Consider the following 17,862-nt stretch of genomic DNA (forward strand, 5'->3'; position numbering starts at 1 on the left):
ATATTTTTATATCCTAACCATTATTAATCTTTTATTATATATATATATATATATATATATATATATATATATATATACTATATATAACATGAACTTACTCCTGACATAAAATAACGGGTACTTCCGGTTGATGCGGAAATTGAAATTTGGCATGATTGCAGCCTTCCGGGGCTAACTCACAGGAAAATTGCCAAAGTGAATATTTTTTTTTTTTAACTTTTAGGGGGTCTAAAGGAGGGATGAAGAAATTCCCCATGTTATTTAAATGGTCCTTTTTTTTATCTATAATTTCATGTTTTAGGTACTTGGAATTGGAATAAAAAGTTGAAATTCGTCACGTTTACACGTTTTCTATAGGATTATTTAACAAAATTACTAATAAAAATTTTCCAATGTTAGTGCGCTTTTAGGGGAAACTGAAAAATCTTCCCTGTTATTTATATGGGACATATACACCCCAAAATTACTGGGCACTTCCTGTAGGGCTACAATGATTAAATATGACATGATTGTAGCTTTTCGGGACTTGAAAAAAAATAAATAAATAAATAAAAGGTCTAAGGGGGGGGGGGGAAGAAATTCTCCACGTTGTTTAAATGGACTTTTTTTTTTTAACCTATAATCTCATATTTTACGTACTTCGAATTGCAATAAAAACTTGAAATTCGGTATGCTTGTACATTTCCGTTAGCGGGGTTTGAGGACAAAGCCCACAGCGGTCAAATCCAGGAAATATTAAGAGTAAATGCACAAATTCTTGATACAAAGACTGATATATATAAAAGATGCGAAGCCATAGTGCGAGCAAACACGGGGTATATATTCAAAGTGGATCTCACAACATCTAACCCGTGAACAATGTAAGCGAGGTATGTAGAAATGTTCTGGAACGTTTCAAGAGGAAGAGTTAGGAACGTGGCAACAGGGTTGAAACCTGTCCCCTCTACGACCTACAAACCGAAGATGTTTCAATGGAGTGGCACAGAAATTCTTCACCTAAACAGGAAAAGCATTCGATTCCTATATAAGGTGCTGATGATTTTCTGGGACACACACGATGACATTTTTTCTGATTTTCATGAACATTTTTAAATAATAAATAGCACTCGCTATGTGCAGAACTTTAAAAGAAATTGAGGAACCTATTACAAGAAAAAGAAAGCCCACTCATTGACAGTGTTGTGTCACACCCTATATTATGTTCTACATGTCAATACGAACATTCAAGGCCATTGCTAAAATGGGGTGATGGACTGTGATCCCCGAACATCTCTGCAATCGTGATTTGGCTCCCTCTGATCTATTTGGTCACTCTGAAAAACATTTCGAGAATGTGGAAGACATTAAATTCGCTGTGAATGCATGAGCTTGCGAATGAATGAACAACACAGCCTTCAGGAATTTTCCACAGTCAATTTTAATAATTATTTACATGATAGCAAACATGTGTAAAAAGAAAAGGATGATGTTTTGACTAATCTTAGGTTATACGTAACTTCTAAGTTTTTCTTCTTTTCCAAAACTGGAATTTTCCAAAACAAAACGCATTACCTTTATGATGTTTCTTTTACAAAGACTGAGATATTTAGTATCCATTGTTAGTTCGTAACGTGTGTGAAATTAAGGATAGCCATACACAAAACAGTTAGAAAGAAAGTTACCTCAGAAGTAAAAAAAAAAAAAAAAAAAAAAGTTACCTTATGAATACAATTACTGCTTCTAATATAGCAATTATTGTTTAAAAGCTACCCATTCCCATTAATGTTATGAAACCGAAGCGATTGAGGCTTAGGTGCAGACACAAAAAAGTGCAAACCATGACGAACAAAACAAAGACATACTGGAAACTTGACTTTCTTAGAAGGAATTAGAGAAAATTGGTTTGAATATAAACGTTTTTCAATTTAAGTTGAATTTACTGGCCAGTTTGAAGGTGAAAAGAGAAGTTGACGTGAGGACTAACGCGAAAGGTTCGTGCCTAAGGGCAACAATGTAGGATAAGATTGTGAAAGGGCTGAAAAGAAGTTCGAACAACATAAAGACCTGGGTCTGGAACAAAATATTAATATGCGTCAAACAGTTATAAATTGTTTTATCTCGTAGCTCCTGACCAAATTTTTTTTTCAGTCCTAATGAGTGAATGGAGGGATGGTATCTTAATATATAAGTTACTCACACCGGTGGTATCTGAAAGCATGATAATTAAAAAAACACTAAACTATTGATTTCTCTTCTAATCTTTCGTCTAATGAAAAATTAAAAAATTGTGATTACACTTCTCCGTGGTTTCACTTTGATTATTTTAACGATCCAGCGAAAATAATGGACAACTTATTTTTTAATGCACCTATAGGATGAGGCAAAAAGATATTAACATTTAATGGATTTTTTTTGTTTCTTTTTGTTTTGCAGATTAAACCATGGCGTGAGAATATTTCATTGAGGAACGAAGGAAAATAGCTGCGTGGATGAAGGTTTTTCAGTCCCCAAGCATCGTACAAGAAAAATTCACGGCCTGTACCGGACGAGATGCACGGATTGGTAGGATCTACGAGAAGTTTGTAAGGAAGGGGTCCGTTCAAGACGACTGCAAGGAACAGAACAGTGGTAGAAAGAAATCTGCCCGAACTGAAGAGAATATCACTCTCGTCCAGGGAGCGATGCTAGCCAGCTTAACCAAGTCCTTGCGCAGACTTTCTCTAGAGACTAACATTTCTCAAAGGTCAATGGTTAGAATTTTACACCGTGATTTAGGAATGAAGTCATACCACTTGCAAATTGTGTAGCATCTCACAAACGCGAAGAAGCAAGCACGTCTGAATGCTACGTAAATTATCTTGAAAATGGTGCGCATGGAGCCGGATATTCTGTTCATGTTTTCTGACGAAGCAACATTCCTCATCAGTGGTCGTGTGAACAAATACAACTATGTCATCTGGGCGACCAAGCACCCGCAGAAAGTTCGCGAGCCCATGCGGGATTCTCCAAGGTGAATGTTTGGTGTACAGTATGCAAATTTGGAGTGATTGGACCCTTCTTTTTTGAAGAAGAGACTGTCAGGGGAGAGAATTACCTTGCCATGCTCAACACGTTTATGGAGGAAAACGCGCCATTTGCCATTTTCCAGCAAGAGTACTTTCAGCAAGACGGCGCCCCAGCACTTTACAGTCAGATGGTTCGAGATTCCCTGAACAACACGTTCGTTAAACGTTGAATTGGTAGAGGTGGTTCTTTCTCATGACCAGCGCGTTCCCCCAACCTGCGCCATGTGACTTTTGGTTGTGGGGCATGGTCAAGGATCGTGTGTATGCCAGCACACCTAGCAACTTAGACAACCTGAAGCACCGCATCACTCAGGTCATCCTGCTATCCCTGTCCAAATGGCCCAGAGGGCCATACAATCTACAATGGACAGACTCCATAAGTGTTTTGAGCGGGATGGGTGCCAAATTGAAACCCTGTAAAAATTTCACGCGAGTAAATCCCCATTTAATGTTAACGTTTTTTTTGTCTCACCCTGTATATCGGAGTTATATTATTATTATTATTATTATTATTATTTAAAAATTTAGACGGTAATGTGCGATACAATAATTTAAATATACAATCAGTTTGTTGTACGACTCCTAAAACTAAAAATTACAAATTTCCTCAACGCATACGACGACAAACCTATAATCATTTTGTAAGACTATCCTACATTTTGGAATAGATATTGGATGCTGAGATATAAATCCGTCAGTCTCTCTTTAAGACAGCCGGTGCAAATCGAATATAATGCCATCCATATAGCCAATAAACAAGTAATTATTAATATCTTTCCATTACTCACAACATAATCTTATAATGTTAATTTAAATCTTCATATTGAACTCTGAGTTATTCTATATCATATTAAATACCATTTCTTCTTCGAACCAACGGTTCAGAATATGACGTTTCCTTCATACACAAGAAAAAACAATTGAATAAAGCCAAATTTTGCATAGTGTCAATAAAATACAAATCACGCTCATTTTCGTGTAAGCAAGCAAATTACTCTTTTTCAAACGAAAAATTGAATAAACTGTGCTATATTCACGAGAAATGACAGAACGCAGTGCAAAATATTATATTTACATTATTGAAAATAATAAAAATACGCATGTGTTCGTGATTCTAATGTGAAAATTGATTAGCTGACTTTACACTATACACACACACGCCAAAACACTAACCTTACTTTCAGTTGTAATAAACAGACTGAGATGTATTTTCTAACGTTGCACAAAGGACACATTTTAACTATAAAGATTAATTATATAATTTTCTTGTACTCTGTGTAAATTAAATTTGTTAAAAATTTTGATGTCTGTTTACCGCCATCTTCTTCAGAGCTTTCAGATAAGAATGACGTCAGGGATTTTGCAATTTTTAGGTTTGGCTATACGGACAAAATCTCGCGTTTGAAAACATCGCCGCCCTAATACCTCGCAGAACGAACGTTTGCATGGTCAAAATATCGCCATAACAATTTATTCAGTGAAGAATGTTCAAGGGTTTAAATAATTGTAAAATAAACGCAGATTAGAGGAAAAGTTATCTGTCAAATCTATTATAGTTTAATTTGGTGAATGTAAACAGCGATTTTTTTTTTCGAAGAGTTATATTAATTTATTCAGGGAAGTGACTGCTAAAATAAAACTTTTAGCTTGTAGCATGTACTCTCGTTCATGTGTAAGATTATGTTTTCATTATACTTCGATCATCTTTGAGACCATGATCCCATGCTACAGAACTAATAGCAAGAAACATTGGCGAAGAGTAATACTGAATGAAATAGACATCTCAGTAACAGAAAAAAAAAAATGAAATCTGAGTTTAACGTCCCACAGTTACGCCGGTTAGGATCTCAGTAACAGGATATTCAAGAGCAACTATCATCATCACCGAGGATCGAAGAGTGGATATGCTAAAAGTGACTACGGAACGCAACCAACACCTGAAAAATCCTACTGCAACCAACAAAGCCGACCTGAGTTGTATGATCTAAACATTCGTGGTCTGGCGGCAATTTCCGAAACGCTGATCACTACGAAAACTTTAGCGTGACGAAAATGGTGTCAACAACATGCAAAGCAGACTACAAATGACTGAAAACGCGATATGGTTCCATAAGTCTTCTTTCACCCTACTTCCAACAATAGGCTGTGCTTACATACGGAAGGGTGCACGACGGCTTTGGTAGAAACTTATCTCTGGTGCGTGGGGTCCCTGGTTCGATCCTTGGCTAAGTAAGTGTGATGGACAACATCGTGTCCGTGGGTTTTCTCGGGGTACTCCCGTTTCCTCCCACTTTCTCATTCAACCAATTCTTCCATCATCACTCACTTCCTTTAGTCATCCATAATCGTGTGAGGTTAAAATGAAAGATTTCATTTACGTACGGTGAACGCCTAAAGATGACTGTAATCCGATCTATCTCCCCTCGATCGTAAAACATGGCGGCGGCTTTGTAATGCTGTCGATCGCAATTACCTGGTATTCCCTGGATCTTGTGATTACGCTTACAGAACGCACAACTGCCGGTAATTATGTGGATATTTTAGATGGCAACATGCATCCTATAGTCCAGATTTTGTTTTTGACTAATGGTGCAAGTTTCTGACCTGCCAATGAGCCAACTGACACTGTGTTGGACTTCACGAGGAATTATACAATATTCCTCTGGAAACTATTCATGCCGAAAAATGGCGCCCACGGACAACAGAGCGTCATTCTTCAGGTCAAAATAAAGAGAAAATATTATATAATGGTATATTCCCCGGGGCCTCCTTCAATCACTAGAGGGAGTCTGTTTCACTATGTGACAATCTGCAGCAACGTTGCATATTAACTTAGAACCATTAGCAATGCTCCACGAATCCATCAAACAATTATACGTGGTGCTAGTGTCAACATGTATCGACCTTAACTGCTATCTGGAAATTATCGATGTAGCTATTTGATGGCTTGATAGACCTACTCTATGGTTCATCTGCGACGTTGCCACATAGTACAATTCGTGTCTATACACGACGACCCGAAACTTATATAATTGTATATATTTTTTGCTTTATGAAGAAGAGTTCTCTGTAGTCCGTGGCTGCCAGTTTTAGAACACCTGAGATAAAGTATAATGACGAAATCAAACAAAAATACAATACTACAGTAATGCAAACATAATTTTCTAATATTTGGGAAATCATATGACAGCAAAGGAACTTCCGGAAACATTATTGGCCTCAATTCTTTTTTTTTTTTTTTTAAGTGAAATTTAATGAGCTTAAAATATATAAATATTTAAACACAGAATTACTACATATTTACTTTCAACTCAGAAAGTAATTTGAAGAAAAGTCCCTCCTAAGAACCATAATTATTTAACTTACCCTCACATATTTCACTTAGCGCCTGAATTTCGGTCAATTCTCTGTTAATTAAAAAAAAAAAAAAAAAAAAATCCCTCGAACGAAAATCAAATTTCCTGCCTTTTTACAGAGAATGATCTACCGTATGCTGTTGTTGAATTTTGCGAGACAGAAATATAAGAGAACATATGTTATTTTCCAAAGAAGCACTCTATGACATATTGTTATACCAAAAAAAAAAAAAAAAAAAATGCAAACCCCAAGTTGTTTTTGAAGTATGATGCACCCAGAACAATACCATAATCACAGTGTTGCACCTGCGAACACTGCATCTGTTTAAAATATTACACTAACAAATGCTTAATATGCATAATAAGAACGAAGAGTAGGATAAGGAAACACATCTCACTGTACAAGCAAAGCAATAGCGAAGATGACTCTTAAAAAAAATACAGCAGAGAAACACAGAACACAGCTCAAGATTTCCATCGAAAACCATCTGTAATTCGTAATGAGAAAGTCACTTCAAAATCCTAGTTCGTTATTTTTGGCATTTACTATTTAGCTATACTAGTCAGATTGAGGTAAAACTGAGGTTTAGGAGAGGACTTTAAAAAAATGGATATCGGGATCAAAAAAGGAACTGAGAATGGTATTTGAAAAGTATTCTACACAGATTTTCGCAAAATATGTTGCAGAAAACGTAGTTCGATCTTGCTAATACTAACGTATGAAAACTACTCACGTAAAACAGGGGTTCTGTAGACTCCGTGTAAAACTCTAATAATAATAATAATATTTTGTACTAAAAACTAATTCACTCCAAGGCCTATGGAACCCGGAGGTTCAATGCCGCGTTCACAAAAGCTCTCCATTGCCTTCTGTCCTTAACCTACTGGATCCATAGTTTCTATTTTGTATTCCTACTTCTACGAGATACATCTTAATATTGTCATCCCATTTGAGGCTTAGGTCTTCCTGATAGTCGTTTTCCGATTAGACTTCCAGTTATGACTTTGAAAGCGTTCCTACTTTCTTCCATCCTAGCTACATGACCTGCCCACCTAAGCCTCTTAGATTTGATAACCCTAACAATGTTTAGTAAACCGTATAAATTATGTAGTTTCTCGTTATAAAGTTCCCGCCATTTCCCATTCCCGTTCCTCTTGGGTCCGAATATTCGTCTCAGGATCAATCATACTTTTTACAATTACTGAATCTTTGATGTCAAAAAATATGCATTAAACAATTATTTACATAAAAAGGAGCCTTCTCGGCTATTAATATAAAACATTTTATAAGACTTAATTTTATAGGGGCTGTGAAGAATATGGGATGAAAATAAATGTTAGAAAGACAAAAGAAATGGTGATTGGAAAGAACGGGTCAGTGTCAAATATAGAAGTAAGAGGGGAGAAAATAGAACCGGTGGGTAGTTTTCGATACCTGGGTAGTGTTATTAGTGATGATATGAAGTGTGAACGTGAAACAGAAGCAAGGGTAGGAATGGCGAAAGAAGCCTTTACGAGAATATATATATATATATATATATATATATATATATAAAAGGATCCTGAATAAAAGAGTTGAGAAAAAGACTTATACAATATTTCGTGTGGAGTATTGTGCTATATGGGTCAGAAACATGGATATTACGCAAATGTGGGTGTGGGGGAGAATAGAAAGAATTTGATGGGTCGAGCTGAAACCGAATGAGGTGTTAAAACTGTGGGGAGAAAAGATATTTTAGATATTATTAAGAAGAGAGAAATTGGTTGGGACATTGGCTAAGAAAGAATTGTATCATGAGTGACGTGGTAGGGGTTATGGTGGCAGGAAAGAGAGGGAGAGGGCGAAGGAGACTATAATTAATCGATGATATCAAAACAGAAAAGTCGTATGGTAACACGAAGAGGTTAGCGGAAAAACGTGGAACATGGGAGCTTCTCAGTTGCAGCGAGTGACCTGCCAATAATGGCAGAATACCTATGATGATGATGAATGCACAATCTAAGCCAGGAAAAAGGGTGAGCTGATATTTACAATCGAAATGACACTGAACAAATTATATTTTAAAAAGGGTATGATAACAGTAAACACGACAGCCAACATAGTTCTATATATGTATTGCCAACTTCAAAGAATATTTATGGAAGGTCAAATGCTATGAGGTAAAAACATAAAATTTTAGTTTAATGTCCCCCGTGGACCCTAATGAATATATTATTTCTTAACACTGAAATTGATTGCATTACGGAAAATATTTATTTATTTAATAATGAAGTAGAATACATTTATGACATATTAATAAAGTGGTAACTTTCAAATATGGTATTTTCTTACATATTTTAATGAAAAATAAGGGCTGAGTTACAACTGGACCCCAATAAGCATTAGAAAGGTTAATTTGTAGGAGTCAAAAAATAATTTCAGTGTTGCTGCACGTTGTTTCACCTTTTATCTAACGGTGTATTGTAATTATTTAATAGGGAAGGCATTTTTTTTTAATAATTGGTCTAAGTTTAATTTTGGATTTTTTCCTTTTGTTTTAGTAGATATAATTTTAATACATTCCCTTCAGTGATGTTCTTTACGTAAAATTGTGATATGCGTTTTTTTTTTAAATGTGTTTCTTTGTTGTTTTCCGTATTACACATTGTCATACCAGTGTATGACTTTCATTCAGCGCATAATTTGAAAAGGTATAATGTGAGGATTTTTGAGCTAAGTTTTTGCTACAAAGTGTGGTCTAAGTATACGTAGACTGCAAGTGTTTTAAATAATAAGATGAAGGGATATAGGATTTAGATTTCTGGGCTTCCGGCATCTATGGCCAACTTAGTCCGTCACGTTTGAAGGATGACGCACCTCGGCGAACACTCTATCCGTGGAAAGGGAAGGAAGAAAGGACTGGAAAAGAAAAGAAGCGGCCTGGGACCTATAAGTTAGGTACCACCCCGGCATTTGCCTGGTGTGAATGAGGAAAACCTTATTCAGGGTGGATGGCCTGAAAAAGCTTTTTATACTTTTTCGACCCACCGGGAATCGAACCCGGGACCGCTTGCACCGAAGGGAAGAGCGTAGCGACTATACTACGCGGGGCAAGATAAAATGAAATTTCTGGTTTTACGTCCCATAATTATGCCCTTTAGGCTAACGGAGGAGGATGCTTAACGAAAGTGGAAGTTAATGAAATAACTGGTAGAAGGACAATGTGGGAGGAAACAGAAGAACCCCGTGAAAATTCACAGACAAGGCATGATAAGATTAATACTTTGTACATAAACTGACTATAAATTTTAAATAGTGTACTTATATTTTTACACTTAAAAACCAAACTAACCGCAGTAGCTGCCAAATGCAACTACCGCTACTATTAGTGCGAAATGGTATAGAAGATAAATGGATCTTACTTTGTGATTCATGAGTTCTTATTTATTATCAATGTGAACATCAAATTTATTTACATCATTCGTTAATACTGTTACTTTATATAAACTACTGGAAGTATATATCACAGAGGAGATGGAGCTGACCGGATTCGAGATTGAAGTACAAGAAGGCAGCACCGGTGATCAGTGTTCAAATGTGTCAGTCGTTGCTCAAACGAGTTTCGTTAGTGCTGATAAGAATACAAACTTAATCGGTGATCATTAAGTTATGAATGTCAGAAATAGTAGTTGAGATCTGAATACCGTAAAGAAGAGAGGAATGAATGACGTATGAACCATGAACTTAATTATCATAGGCTCATGGTTCATACGTCAGTATCTTTAGAATAATGCCGACTTTGAAATGATACTGGACGCATATGTAAGGATCCATAAATTGTGGAGTTACCGATACAACGGTACGTTGTATATTAGTATTGTAAATATGTATTTGTTTATGGTTTTGGGCCATAAGATATTTCAAATTTGTACTAGGCTGGCTGATTTTTACTATCTGAAGAGAAAGAAATGTTTAAATAATGAGATTGTCAATACGTGGTTGGCAGGACAACCAGATAACAATATATAATATAAATAAATAGAATTATGGCAAATGTAGCTTCGTCAGGGACAACCAGACATACAGATATAAATAAATGGAATCAAAAACGACGGAATGAAGTGCGTGTTATTTTAATGTGGCTCAAGTTTAATTTATAAAAGAACCAGCGTTTATCGTCTTACCGAAAATGTCCTTTAAAAAGTTATATTCTAACTGGGGCCTTTGGTGTCAGGTATCTGCACGAATGGTCTCCAGAAAAATCTTACAGGTCCTAGGTTATAAATTTGCCAACGTGTATTAAAATACGATTGGTAGTTATGGAGACGCAGGAAGTTTCCCAACCGAGGACAATAATTCTTACAGTGAATATGACTTTTGTGAAAGATAAGCGAGGTAGGTTAATAGAGAGTGGCAAAGGTGTTTTCATAATAAAATGATCTTACGTGTAAAATAGGTTTGGTAGCACACACTTAGAATGTAATTAAGGGTATGTAAATACAAGGCAAATGAAAACACCGTATTCTGGTCACGTGTTTATCGGCTGATTTTAAAAGGATTAAGCTTCCGTAATCGTAAGCTGTATTAAATGAAGATATTTCATGCACGACATCTACTTATAAAAACAGCATTAAAATTTTAACTTATTGCAATTAGTATTTCAAAAACAAGTGAAGTTGGCTTAGAGGTGGTTGTAATTCATCATAGTTTACAGTCATTGTACTTCAGCAAAGAATATCAGCAATGATTAAAGGTTACTAAAGTGAGTGAAAATCAAGTATTCTTGCAGAATATTACTGAGGATTGGTTTGGAACATCACAAACCGCACGGGGGGAATCCAACGTGAAACAATAAACTAAGTATTCGTTTACACATGACTAGTTTTGTATTGCATTATACGAACTTTACGTATATATTTTCCTGAATTCATTGTAGTTAGAACTTCTACCAAATACTAATGTGAGAAGCTTGGTGATCAGAATATTTTTTTTTTCATTTGATTGGTATTTACATGGGATGTACAAAAATATGAAAACACCTGAAAAATTGTACATTAGCTTTATTAATAGCGAGTAGGACCATCTTTGGCACGCAGAACGGCCTGCAGTTGGCGGGGAATGTAGAAATAGGTCACGCATGGTTGTCAAAGGGACGTTGTAGCATTCTTTCGCTAAAGCAACTGCAAGTTGTAGAGACGACGGTGGTGGGTAGCAGGCTCGCACCTTGGTCTCCAAACTGACCATAAGGGCTCACTGATATTGAGATCTGGCGATTATGGAGACCAAGGCAGATGTGACACTTCATCTTCGTGCTCATCAAACCAGTCCTGGACGATGTAAGCTGTATGAACAGGCGCTCTGTCATCTTGAAAGACGATAGTACCATCTAGGAACAAGGTTTGCACCATGGGATGCAGCTGGTCACTCAAAATGGTTACATAATCCTTGGCAGTGTCATGTCCATGCAGGGTGATGATGGGGCCGGCAGAATACCAGGATATGGCTGCTCAAAATCATCACTGAACCAAAACCATGTTTCAATCTTGATAACAGACACTCTGTATCGTATCTCCACACGTGAACTCGGATAGCAGTTGGAAACAATGCACCCGTAAAACAAAAAATGACTCATCCGACCACATGGCAGTCTTTCACTGCTCGATTGTCCAGTTTTTATGGGCGTTGCACCACTCTTTCCATATAACAGCATGGTCAACAGTCACGAATGGTTTGGGAATTGCAGATCTACCATAAATGCCCTGCTTGTGGAGTTATCTTCTGACTGTTTTGACACTAACAGGGTTTGTAAGCACTGTATTCAACTCAGCTGTGACTTTGGGTGATCTGCTTGCTCACAATCCTACCCAATGTGCGTCTGTCTGTCGCACAACACAGACTTGCGTCCACGCTGGTGCTTCGCTGATGCGGTTTTTCCGGAACACTCGTAGGCAGTCATGATCTTCGAGGTTGTACCTGTTGATACACCAAACATTTTCGCTACTTTCGTCTAGAAAGCTTCCACCATACGCGCACCCATAATTTGCCCTGTTTGAAACTGTCAGCTCAGACATGATTCACGATAACTTGCACGGATCGGTTGCTGAACTGTAAGTGGCCTATCAGTTCGATTGGCCAGGTTGTATACCCCACAGAATGTGCCGGTGACCACAGCGACACCTACCATTCAGACGCAAATCGTGTTTAAAATAAGTTTCCTCTTTTATATCAAGTTTCCATATTTTTGTACATCCCCTGTGCATACCATTAATTATATTCTAAATGTGTGCTACAAAGCATCTTATAGGTTAAGATTATCATTTTTATATGAAAACACCCTTGTCACTCTATAATCCTCTCTCGCTCATCTCTTACGAAAGTCATATATGCTGTAAGAATTATTGTCCTCTGTTGGAAAACTTACTGTGTCTCCATAATTACCAATCGTATTTCAATGCATGTTAGCAAAGATATCTAGGACAATAAGATTTTTTCTAGGTACCATTCATGCAGATACTTGGCAATAAGGCCCCAATTAGAATATAACCTTTTAAAGGGAATTTTCAGTAACTCCACAATTTATGGATCCTCATTGCAAGTGTTCCTGGTATTATTCCAAAGCCGGAATTATTCTAAAAATAATGACGTATGAACCATGAACCTATGACAATTAGGAGCTTATTACGTATAATTTATATATATATAGTGTTGAAACGCACTTCGAAAAGTTTCCTATATTCACATCTGTAACCTACTTCAATGAAACTTGGCAGAAATATATTCCACAATATAGAATAATGTTTGGGTACATCTGGTATACGTACCTCACACTAGGGCCCCGCCACGGACGCCTAGATTGCTAAACAACATATTTTTCTGAGAAAATTCTCGAATTTTCCCGAATTTCCCCAAAATTTACTGATCGTGAAGTGTGTGTGGGGTATCGTTCGAAAGCACGAGTTATTACAAAGATAATGATACACTAACTATAAATCTATGGTAATTAGGATAGAAAGAGACACTTCCTAAATGAAAGCCTAAAATTCATTCTTGAAAAAAACACAGTTAATACTATTAGTGGCATTATTTCTAAATTGGAAAGTGCAAAACCTAAACTAAGCTCAGATTCGCTTTCAGCAGTTCGAAAACTGTAAGAAACAGCTAGTTAGATACAAAGAAATTACGTTAAAGCTTAATTTTGTAGACCAGTGTAATCTGAACTCTAGAGTATCTTCAATCTATTTGTTCTTGAACTGAAATTATATTTATTACTGACTTGAGTGGCAAGATTTTGACCATATGACAGCAAATACGAACAACAATCTTGGAACATGTTTTAACACTTTCACAACGATTGTGTGAATTCATTTCTGTAATTAAACAACTCTTTCCTTGTTAAGTCATATTTACTATAATTTTATAATTGTTCTCGATGATTATCTCGCCCACTACTTTAGTAGTTTCTTTACGGATATATTAACATGTTAAACTATCAGTATACCTGTAATATTAAAGCACTGTTGTTTGTTGTTTTCTAACTGAACAAGGTTAATTTAATCAACCTTCATTAACAATTATCAATAATGATTGTATAGTGAAATCATTGTTACTGATTCTGTTCATTATGATATTCTACCTATTTTTTACTGATCTTTTTTTTTATGGAGTTTGGTTTACTGAAAACTCTTTTATATGTTTACCGTGTGTGTCCGTTCGTGAGACAAAAAATCAGGAAGGGTCTCTAACATGATTTAATCTTTTATACATCTCCACACAGAACTTTATCTCCCGGTACAATTCAACGATTCACCATCGATGATTTCTCTCTGTATTACGTTTATACGCACTGGTATACAGGCTTTCTTCCAGAAAATTTCGCCCAAGGGCACAAATCAAAATACTGGATAAGGGAGTTGTACTATTACACTATTTGCCAAAATACTGTCCTACCATAGTGATCCGTAATTGCAACTTAATTTTGAAGGGACAGTGCTGCTGTGGTATTATTAATTCAGCAATTCCATGAATTTGTATATATATATATATATATATATATATATATATATATATATATATATAGGATAGCCCAATTATAATGATAGCAATAAATATCTCAGAAATCGTAAAGGCACAAAAGCGAAATTTTGCACCAAGAAACTATAGAGAGGCGGACAACGTCCTAGGTATTATGTAACATCACCGAATGAACGAACAATGCTGCCTACTCAATATAATGTTATATTTTTTCAAACGGCACTACGTCAAATTAATACATATCTCAAATCACCATGTCAAATGAAAACTCTTAAAATTCCATGTTTTATTCAGTGTTGCAAAGTAAGGATGTTATAGTATCACAAACATCCAAAGTCTGGAAGCATCTAACGGACATACAGACAACGCAAATGCACATGATAATGCACACCGAAAGTAGCTTACCGTTGGATACCATGGTCATGGTATGACTTATTTCGAATGGATAGGAACCAGTTACCAGGGCTTGAAAATATGATTTTTTAAAAATGTTTTATTTCGAAAAAATGCTTAGATAAGTATCATATCTAGTTACCCGTATGGTTTTTAATGGGTGTGTAAATTATTTTGCCGTTTACAGCACTTCGATATCTCAAACCCTTTCAGAGATATGATAAACATTGCTGAAGTCTACAAAACTGCTTAAATCATGAAATTGCGACAACCTGCAATAATAAAAGCTGTAATGATATAAAACAGAAGGAAAACAAGAATCATTTTAAATATTTTCTACAAATACGCCATTTTCAGTTATCAAGGTTTATCATATCTCCGGAACGGTTTGAGATATCGAAATCCAGTAACCGGTAAAATATTTTGTGCGTCGATTGCAAACCACACAAATAACTAGATATGATACTTACCTAAGGTTTTTTCTTAAAAAAGCATTTCAAAAATTTCAAATTTTCAAGCTCTGGTAAATTGGTTCCTATTCATTCCAAACAAGTCATACCACGACCTCGGTATCCAACGGTTAGATACTTTCAATGTGCATTATCCTGTACATCTGCGTTGTCTGTATGTCCGTTAGAGGCTTCCAGACTTTGGATGTTTGTGATACTATAACATCCTTAGTTTGCAACACTGAATAATAAACATGGTATTTTAAGTGTTTTCATTTGACATGTTGATTTGAAATATGTAATAATCTGACGTAGTGCCGTATAAAAAAAAAACTTTATATTGAGTTGGCAACATTGTTCATTCGGTGATGTTGCATAATACCTAGGACGTTGTCCGCCTCTTTATGGTTTGTTGGTGCAAAATTTTGCTTCTCTGCCTTTTTTAGATTTCTGATATATTTACTACTATCGTTATAAATGAAGTACCCTGTACATTAAAAAACTGATCGAATGACTGAAAGAAGTGAAAATCATAAAAGAAAACAACAATTAATGTTGATATAATTTAAATTACATTTACATACTGTTCAGTTAGAAATCAATAAACAGCACTGATGGAACAAAGCACACTGACGGTATTAATATATTCCTGAAGAAGCTAGCAGGGGAACTAGCGAAACAATCATTTGGAACAACTATAAATTAAACGGAACAAGACGTAGATTTCCAAATAAAGAGTTGTTTAGTTCTAGATAAAAAAATAATAATTTATTCGATCCTTTTGGTTCATTTCAGTTAAATACCCAAAACAAAAGACAAGATTAAAATCTGGAAAACATGGAACTTGGAATGTACTATAAAATGCCGTGGTACAATCAGCGGCAAAAAACCTGCAACATAATCATGTAAGTTTATTGTGAAATGACGAAGTCTTTTGCTCCAAAATAAGTGTTCATGGGAGGAGGCCGGGGTTTATCCTGGCGTGATTCGTTCCACTTAAACGTTATGTTCATTCCCTGTGCTGTTAGTTGTAGTTTCACAATAAACTTACATCCTCATGTTGCAGGTTTTTTGCCGCGGATTGTACAACTTACAACGATAACATGTATTTACAGCTTTTATTTTATTTAATATGTTGGGGGAAAAGTGCTATTTTATCTGGCAATAGCTACAAAATAGAAAAAAAAAATGTAAAAATGCCACGAATAATCTCGATTTGTAAATGTTTTATTTTGCTGCCGCTAGAGGGAAAATGTTTGTTTATACGTCGTAATCTGGTTGCTATAGTAACAGTTCTCGTTACTAAGGTTTTATTTACAAGTTAGTTTAACATAATTCAGGAAGACGTCATATAATTTAGATGAAATTGTTGGAAAGTAATTATCAATTACTTGAAAATATAGTGCTCCTAAATGATCAAAATAGTGTTTAATCATTTGAATTATCATCGTAGTAAATAGTAACAAGTTCTTATAAGCATATACTACAATACGTCTTTTTAAAATAAGTAAATCGAACTGTGTGGCGTTATAAATTTCTTTCGATAATTAATACATCTGAAAAATAAACTTGATCATACTTGATCAGGTCGTAATCATCAGTCATACATTACATGTTCGGAAGTTGTCCAACACCTTGATCCCAGTTTTTTTTTTTTTTTTTTTTCTGTGAACCTTTTCAGTATCAAGGGTATACAGTAAACCGTGGATTTAAAGCACCTCGAATCAAAGGACCACTTATGATTTAACAAGCAAGCGGCCATATGGACATTATTATCGCATACATAGAAAGATCATCATCAGATTTAGAAGTGTTGGCTTATTATAATAATTTCAGATAGTTTAGATCTTTTGATTATAACGAAACAACATTTTATGGGAAACGTACTGAAGCTTCAGGCTATTCACCTCTAATACGCAGTTGTAAAAAAAGATTCTATTATTTATTTAATTTCTTCGTTACTAATATGGTATGTTTTCATCAAATACTGCACATTTACATTATACAGCACACTACCAAGTGTAATGTCCTATTTTAAATATTGCTCATAACACAATTTGTGATTATAAACGGAAGTGCGACTTTACGGACACTCTTTCGCTCCAGTTAGTTTGTTAAATGCAGAGTTTGCTGCATTAATAACCTACAAACCTGTAACTTAACGAAAGATTCGCAACACATGAACTCCCAGAGAACTAAAATCGAAGTTTCCCGCATCGAAAATAATATTACACTAACCATTTATTCACGATGAGACCAATTTTATTATATATATATATATATATATATATATATATATTATTATTATTATTATTATTTTAATGGAGCTAAGTTCCTTTTTACTTGACTTCAGCGTTCGATTGTCCGAATATTATCCCCAACCGTTCTTAACCAATTTTGACATGGTGATTTGAGAGCGCGCACTGAGTGTCGTAAAGGGTCACATGTCCCAACGATCAGACATACCATTGAGGAATAATCACCGAAAAACAGGACGCCCCTAGACTTAAAAATGAAAAAGCATTTAGCGGGCGAACTCTCATTGTAAACAATGGAAAACAGAATTTTTATCATTAGTAATAGGGAAAAGCCGTTTTCGTTTTGTTCTA

The 17,862-nt window shown here is 35.6% G+C and overlaps 1 protein-coding gene and 1 long non-coding RNA gene across 5 annotated transcripts in view; one reads left to right on the forward strand and one right to left on the reverse strand.

The window, feature by feature from the left end:
- Positions 1-2,544, forward strand: part of LOC145663919 (uncharacterized) — a 162,706-nt gene extending 160,162 nt beyond the window's left edge. Inside the window, exon 3 of the long non-coding RNA XR_014127296.1 lies at positions 2,413-2,544. This is a non-coding gene — a long non-coding RNA (uncharacterized LOC145663919). The remainder of the gene's footprint in view (positions 1-2,412) is intronic.
- Positions 1-17,862, reverse strand: part of Yif1 (Yip1d-interacting factor 1) — a 118,401-nt gene that overhangs the window by 66,910 nt on the left and 33,629 nt on the right. The gene's annotated exons all lie outside the window — the stretch shown is intronic.

The sequence above is a fragment of the Thermobia domestica genome, chromosome 11 (genome assembly GCF_964235325.1).
Source record: "Thermobia domestica chromosome 11, izTheDome1.hap1.1, whole genome shotgun sequence".
NCBI classification, from domain to species: domain Eukaryota; kingdom Metazoa; phylum Arthropoda; class Insecta; order Zygentoma; family Lepismatidae; genus Thermobia; species Thermobia domestica.